Source organism: Mixophyes fleayi, chromosome 3, assembly GCF_038048845.1.
Source record: "Mixophyes fleayi isolate aMixFle1 chromosome 3, aMixFle1.hap1, whole genome shotgun sequence".
Lineage (NCBI taxonomy): Eukaryota > Metazoa > Chordata > Amphibia > Anura > Limnodynastidae > Mixophyes > Mixophyes fleayi.
The window spans coordinates 174,970,192-174,978,654 of record NC_134404.1 but is presented as its reverse complement, the minus strand read 5'-3'; the positions used below and the strand labels follow the sequence as shown (position 1 = coordinate 174,978,654).

At 36.1% G+C, this 8,463-nt stretch overlaps 1 protein-coding gene across 5 annotated transcripts in view; it reads right to left on the bottom strand.

Annotated features, from left to right (window-relative positions):
• The window catches only part of FUT9 (fucosyltransferase 9), a 236,462-nt gene extending 228,500 nt beyond the window's left edge, over nucleotides 1-7,962 (bottom strand). For all 5 annotated transcript variants that reach the window (XR_012689673.1, XR_012689674.1, XM_075202796.1 and 2 more), the window contains exon 1: nucleotides 7,743-7,962. The gene's annotated coding sequence lies outside the window, so the exon portion shown is untranslated. The remainder of the gene's footprint in view (nucleotides 1-7,742) is intronic.
• Nucleotides 7,963-8,463: the final 501 nt, after the last annotated feature.

Sequence of the window (8,463 nt, the reverse complement as noted above, 5' to 3'; positions counted from 1 at the left end):
TTATTACTGTTTTTAAATATTGGGAATATGAATTCCCATATTGTATTACACTACATGTGTTGCTTTCCTGTAGCGAGTATATTACATATGTTTAACATAATACCAAATTATTGACTCTTGTGTCATTTATGCTAATAACATTAAATGACCAATATTGGCGGTGGGTTTGTTTGTGTGTATCTACTGTTTGTTGCAAGTACTTTTTCTTTTGTTTTCTAATGAAATTGTAATTTTATACTTTACCAAAATGGATTGTTTTTCTTCTTAAAAAGGCTTTTTTTTACTAATGTATTAACCCACCCGATATTAGTTTAATTAATTAGCTGTTGAGAGCAGTGGTGGATACAAATATGGAGAACCTGACAAAATATGTTAGGTGAAGGGATCTACACGGAGAGATCTGGCAATCTTCAACATCTTAAGAAAGAATTGCTGACTGAGAAGCATCTGTATCTGGAAGTATTACCTGAAGTATTATCTGAGTAAGATGGCCACTTACTATTCACCACAAACTGTGTCAGCTGTAAGGACACCTTACATAACAGTGACGTACAGAACTATGAAAGCGTGACATGAGAAGTTTTAAGAAACTTATGGTTCACAGACATTGGCAGCTGGTCTAAAGCAAATGAAACAAAAGAACATATATCTGTGTTCCTGTGATTTGACCTGGCTTCTCTGATCTCTGCTATTATCAGTCTGCCATTCTGACCCTGCAATTCCTTGTGACAACCACTTGCCTCTTGGTCTATTTGCTCCAATTGCTAATTTCTGTTGATCATCTCTGCATGGTAATTATTTTTGCCTGCTTACTCTGATGTGGAGCAGACACTGATCCCCATTGTGTTACATGATTACTTGCTGTTTTCACCACCGCTGCTCTGGTGCTGTCCATTTACTAAAGAATGCTGCAAAGAACCTTCTTGCTATATGATTCTGATGTGGAGTGGACATTGAGCCTAGTTCCAGTTTGATGCTGGATCATCTGCTGCCTGCACTGTTACTGCTCCGGCACAGACTCAGCACCTGTACACCTGTGGACTTACTTCTACTGTCCTTGGTTCTCTGAGACTGCTGTGCATATTATTGATTAATCCATAACAAAGCAAGTTTCTGGTTATTTTCAAAGCATCAACTGTTCACATTGCATAAGCATTACTGTGGTGCTCTACGTTGGCCGACAAGTGGAAGTGTAATAATATTGTGCTCAGATCATTTCCTGCTGAGTTCAGATACAATAACTGATACATGTATTTGTTCTCAGAACTTTGATATTGTTCAGACAGTTCTGTTAATACACATTTCTATTGGAACTGTGACTTTAACCTATATTCTAGGTCTAGTTGGAGTCTCTCCCAGAATCATCTGGGAAATGTATTTGATAACTGCCTGCTGCTATTACTTCTTATGAACATTTTAGTAGTCTATTGATTTATGTCTCTACTTATGGGTCATGCTGTCTTCTATAGTTAAACTTGCACCTGATTTAGACCTGTAACTTCCTGTTATAGCTGATGAAGATATTGTGACATGTATTCCTGTATTCATTGAGATTAGTTAGTGGGTATGAGAGGTTACCAGCTGCTGGGATCTGATCTTGCATACACATCTCCTACAAGTCCTGTCACTATTAAATGCTATTAAAAATGTTTACACCTATTCTACCATAACTTCTTCGGACCTGGATGTCTAAGTCTGGACTTTGCATGAGATTTTCCTGGAAGTCGAACCTCTATATGGTTTTATGGGGCATTAACTTTCACAATGAAGTCAATTTTGGGCTGAATTTTGTGTGTTTTATGTTTAGACGTCCTTAGCCCTCTAATACAGCCAGCCGTGTGTGTCTATTCCAATATAAGATAAATGTATATTGAGTTTAGATTTTTTAAGGCACAATTACTGATATTTGTCCGTATTGATTAAAGCTACTGTCTTTAAGGTAAGTCAATTTTTATACAAACAAAAGATTTTTTCTTAAACTAGATCGACCAGTTGCTATTTATCTGCACTTACTATTCAATGTTTCTATGACAGCTTTTGTTAAAAATAATAACTTACTTACTTCAACAGAATTTGTTTTAGCTCCAAAAAATAAAAGAATCAGTTAATAAAACATGGTGTTATTTAAAACATCTAATATCAAATGCTGTTTATTACTAATCTTAGTAATATACATGAAATAGCTGGAATGTTAATACTTAGACAATGACCAAAATATAATGACAAATGACCCTTTCTTTTCCAATTTTGTATTAGTTATCCTTTAACTAAGTAAATCTGCTGGTCTTTTTCACTCCTATGTAGTGAGTTGTTATATTACGTGGGAGTTGCTTCTTTAATTCAGAAGGCAGAGAGTGAACATAACCTTCCAAACTTGCTTTGCAGAAACGATGATCTACGTGACAAGTCTGGTAAAGTAGAAATCCTCTGTTTGCAAAATTAAATTGTCTCCGACGTGTTCCAACCGCCTAGTGGTCGTTTTTTCAATTTTTTGGGCTATACATTACTACACTATATTATTATCATCTTCTGTTTAATTTTGTATATATCTGTGGAAAACATACATGTTACAAAACATCTTTGTTGAAGACATACAGGGATTTTCATTCTGGATGAATTGACTATTCTATTTATAATATATACATAATTTTTTTATTGCTATTTAGATTTTTGCTTTGAATTATAGTAGGGCGCCCATTAATGAAATAACACTTTATATCTATTTATGTTTATGTTTTGGGTTTAGTGAAGGCTTTGTATTTAAATTGTAGCCACTATTTTTGAAAAGCTCCAAATTGTATAAACTTTGCCTTGTTCTAATATAGCACAGGTAATGAGAGAATAACTACATATAAGCTCACTTTTATGTAATCTTTGGTATGCAGACATTTATCATGTGCATCTGTTGTTGTACATTACCTGTATGTAAATACACTATGGGGCATTTTCAATTGTCCGCGTTACTGTCAAAAGTAACGCGGCTTGCACACTTATTACGGTAATAGTGCGCGTAATTACTGTTATTGCAGTACCTTTAACGACGGGTTAGAATTACCATAATAACGGTAATACTTTTAACACTGCGTTACTTTTGCGAGTAACGTGGCAAATTGAATATGCCCCTTTACATGACTACTTGTGTAACGCCTCCTTTCTCTATGTTTATCTGCGGATTTAGCACTGTAAAACAACAGGTGTATGAAAATATTGCTGCCACCCACACTTAAAAGAGTGATTATGTAATTTTTTTTATGTCTGAGGTCTGCCCTAAGAATTCTTGCACTGTGCTGGAATATTTAATGCTGTTTACTAAGCAGCATAGTTCACATTATCTGTATTAACCTAGAGCCTTATTGCCTCACCTTACTTAAGTTATATATGAATTATAAGACTGAAACATTTATTAGTGTAAAATAGGCACCCTAAGGGATATGGTTAAAAATAGTGCCAAAAATGTGATGAAAATTGTTCTAAAACGTGTACTTTAGCAAATATTTCTAATTTGCTGCTATCTCAGAATTGCTTTAAAGCAATCCCTAGAGCTATGATAGCATCTGTAGGTTCATTACAAACGATCTCTGGATTTACAAATGAAATAAAATCAGAATGTCCAAGATGAAAGGGAATGTATATAACATTCTTCAGACTCCTATATGCAAAGCTGCTGTCTTTTCCATATAGCTGTGGCAATGAGATCCACCCCCTGCATCACATTCAGTAATAATACTTCATTAAATAAATAACCATTGATGCATTTTATTAATCATTGACATATAATTTATATTTTACTGTGCAACGGATAGGAACTATTTTTGCAATGTATTGTTTCACTATTGTATTCTGTAGAAATTACAAGTAAACTCAAAGGTTTATTCTGTTTCATCTTAATAAGATTGAGCGTCCTTTATGGCAGGGACCGCGATAATGTGCTGCGTGCATTGTTCAATACCACATTTATAAACTTATAGTAAAGCAACTGAAAATGACTCACCAACGAATAGACAGGCTCCACTGTGCTGATGCTTGAACTATATAACAGAAGAAAACACTGGGGAGACACAGGGGAACACTTTCACATACGCGCCACCACGCCATAAGAGTCAACGCTGTGGATGTTTGAGCTTCCTATTTTTCAGTCATATGGGAGAGGGGGTAACAAGAGCACCCTATGATCATTCTTAAAAGTTGGCTCCTATGGACTAAACTACCACCAAAGAAAACTGAAACAGCTAACAGTCTACAGGTTTTTGCACCATGGTACCATTATCAAAGGGAAGTTTTGATAAAGGTACATGCAGACGTCGAAAGCATTAAATGAATGATACTATTTTTAAACCTCATTCAATGAACGCTATGCACTTTAAGAGACTTGCAGCAGCTTCCAGACCTTCTCACAGCACTTACACAAGGCTTTCAGCTGTTACATCTGTGTATGATCATGGTGCAGTCCCATGTATATGAAAGTGTACTCTTGCCTCTCCCGAGTCTGATCAGTGTTTTCTACTGTTAGATAAATAAAATTAGACATCCATAAAAATACATCTTAAATGCAAATGAGACATAGTAAATGTAACAGAATATGTAAAAATAACAGATGCTGTAGATGCTTGTGTTGCCAATACAAACACTCCAAAATGCAATCAAGTAGTATAGAAGACATAAATCAATATTCCAATCTAGAATTCTTAAAGAATGTTATTCAGAAAACAATAGCATAACAGATATATAGGTAAGAATCCCAAATAACAAGCAAGTAGGAAGAGAAACCAGAGAGCAATACCGACTCAAATAATTCTGTTCTATGTTTTAATATAGGTGGTTATAATGCAGGTATGAAGGTATTTTGTCTAACGTGTACACAATAATAGGGAGTAGTTAATATTATAGCTTCCATGTGAATGGATAGTATATTGAGTTATATATTATAACCTAAGAGAATATCCTGACATATATATATATATATATATATATATATATATATATATATATATAAATATATATATATATATATATATATATATATATATATATATATAACAAAAAAGACACATTGATCATCTGCACTCTCCAGGCCTGATTCATTATGGAAAGTAAAAAATGAGTAACTTTGCATCTGGGCAAAACCATGTTGCATTGGAGGGGGAGGTAAATTTAAAATGTTGGGATAGATTTATAATTGGATAGGGCATGTCCTAGATCAACTTTAAATTTCAGTGTAAAAATAAAGCTATCAAGCATTTGTGAGCTACATGAAAAAACAGCCAGTATTTAACTTATGTGCAAAATAATAAACTAATTTGCACCCCTTGCATTGTAACATGGTTTTGCCCAGGAGAAAACTTACTGAATTTTTTGCCTTACTTTCCTTAATGAATCAGGTCCTCCATGTACAAACTGGGTTTCAAGAGGTGATGTCCACATTATATAAACAAAAAAATGGATATTATACACTGCCCAAATGCACAATTACTGCTGTTCTAACTACTTCTCTATATTAAAAACAGGGAATCGTAGTTTCACACATTGCAAAGGGAAGACTTGGTGTGAGTTTGTCAGCTTAACATATACAACAATATATGGAACTAACATTACCTGTTTTTAATATAGAAAAGTAGTTAGAACAGTATTAATTGTATATTTTGTGAGTGCAGAGTATCCATGTTTTTGTGTATATGTTAATCTATATAAAGGGGGGAATTCAATTGGCAAGTAACGCGGCCTTCGCAGTATTTCCGTTAATATGGTAATAGTGCGCATAAATACCGTTATTATGGTAGTTTTAACACCGGCTTTTTGCTGCGAGCAGAAAGTCGAGTTAATATTACCGTAATAACGGTAATACGTTTAACGTGGCGGTACTTCGGGGAGAATTGAATTCCCCCCTAAGACTTTTTGATGTCTAGAAGAAAATGATCATTCATGTAGTAGTAGCAATTCGTACCAATGGACAATAACTGTGACAGCAAACACATCTAAACAAAGGAGTCATTTAAACAAGATCCAACATCTCTTGGCTGCATGGAAAAGATAAAATTGTGCTATGGCTGCAAAGTGACAGTAATATATTCCCTATCTTGTTTTGCAATCCTGAGCTGCATACAATGCAGCTGTGTACCACAGCTGTGCACCACAAATGTGGAGTACTACAACAGCATTTATAATAGTTTTTAGATATATATGCATATATATAGTCTTAAGATATTGTTGTGTTTTATAGTCCAATCTTGATGAACCATTTGTCTCCACTGACTGCTCATCCCTCCCACACACATGGAAATAAACCACCTTAAACTGTGAGTTTCATCCAAGTGGGCTGTGCATATGATAATAGTAATTCCTCATTGCAATGTACTTTCATTTTTCAATGACATTATAAAGTACTATATAAATTGTTGATTCTGTACAAATTATATATACAACTGAAGAATTCAAATTTACGTTTTGTGCTTACAACATGCATATCACATTATTATTACTTAATAACAGATTGCATAGAATGGTAAGACACCTGAACTATATCTTCCGTTAGGGATGCTGGACCATCCATATATCAAACATGTACTGCTGTCTTGATACAAAAATCAACAATAGAAGTAAAAGGAAACATAAAATAAAAAGTTCCACATAACAATCTAACACTAATATAGGAAATAAGTAAAGAACTGGAGGATATGTCTGCATTTCATATTTTCTGTAGGAAGAGGAGCATATCAGAAACAATTAGTGGTATTTCATTTTTCCTTAAGAAAACACACAACTCTAAAATACTTATTAAATAGATAACCATTGACCAGGTGCATGGATTGCTGCATAACTAACCTACATATTTCGCCTATAAATTTATATGCTACAAAGTATTGCTAAAACTGTGGTGTAATTTCAACACAAGTTAGTCAAATGCACCTGCTGAAAGTGTATGTATGTATGTGTGTGTGTGTGTGTGTGTGTGTGTGTGTGTGTGTGTGTGTGTGTGTGTGTGTGTGTGTATGGAAATTTAGTAATGTCAATAGGACAAATGTAATGGGAATGTAAGTGATTGGAATTCAATAGTTTTACAATGAAGGTATTGGGAGAAGTAGCGGGATGGCATACCATCATACCATCGTATACACCCCCCCTTCAACCACTGTATGTATGTATATATATATATATATATATATATATATATATATAATTTTGTTCGGCTTTACAATGCATACAAACTAATCTTGGCTAATGCACAGTACACAGTGCCCTTACACAGATTTCACAATTTCACAAATCCACAGGAATACCAGCTACCTCTAAGACTGAAGTGTAAAAGACATTAGAGGGCCAACACAACAACCTACATACAGGTAGAGTCCAATCCTCTTGAAAACTCACTGATTTTTGACTCTGCAGTCACTATGACACAGTCGCTACGGACATGGCTGGTTACATTGTACATGGTATATTTCCACAATCCTTTTAGTCAAATCCCCAAACAGGTATTGGGTGAATAGTTACCTTATTGCACTGTAGACAGAATACATAATAGGAATAAAACATAACAGTAAACATATAAATGATAGTTATTAACCCCGATGTCTATACATGGTGGTTACAATTCAATGTGTGCATTGCAGAACCGGTTGGGCAGACGGTATTTCCAATTAAAAAATGGAAAAGGCTCCACTGCAAATACCGATCAAGTGCACATGATGCACATGACATTGAGGAGCACAGCATCACAAGTAAGAAGAACCTTGACCCGGGCTTACCACTGAATGAGGGATGCTGGCAGGAGGCTCTGTCTATATGCTCGGCGCGGTGTAACGGGGCTCAAAGCTCCCAGAGGTCGGCGCTGCCTCCATCTCTCCCCGATCCATGAACGAAAGGCTGCAGCCTCAGTCAGCCGAAAGGATCGGACGCGGGACCTGGAGGAGGGATGAGGGACACGAGGGCGAGCAATGCGAGAGCACAGTGTGTGCGCGCATCCCTCCACATGATCACTACTGGATGGGCAGACTGCGCCTGAGCTAGCACATCACCCCAAAGCCACATGTACTGTGTCACAGCAGCCTGCGCCTGAGCTAGCACATCAGCCCAAAGCTACATGTACTGTGTCACGGCAGCCTGCCCGAGAGTACATGTCTGTCCACTGCAATTATACTACACTGTTCTGTTACATCGATGTTGGTTGTCCTCAGATTGCGAGGGGGTAACGTCGGTTTTGTACTGTGTGGTTCGCAGCTCATGAAATCATAGGATATACAGTACCAAGCAGCAGTGTTGTTAATAACCACATGCATTTTAAATTTGGAGTTGTTCCCTATTTGTATTTCTCAGCTTGCATTTTTAGAGGGATGAGGGAATTTTTTATTTCTATACAGGTAATATATTGATCATTGCAATAATAGCTTGTTACATGTATGCCCACATAGGCAAACCGAGGAGGGGGGGGGGGGTGTTCCTAGTGCCTGGAAAACCTCCTCCAAGCCC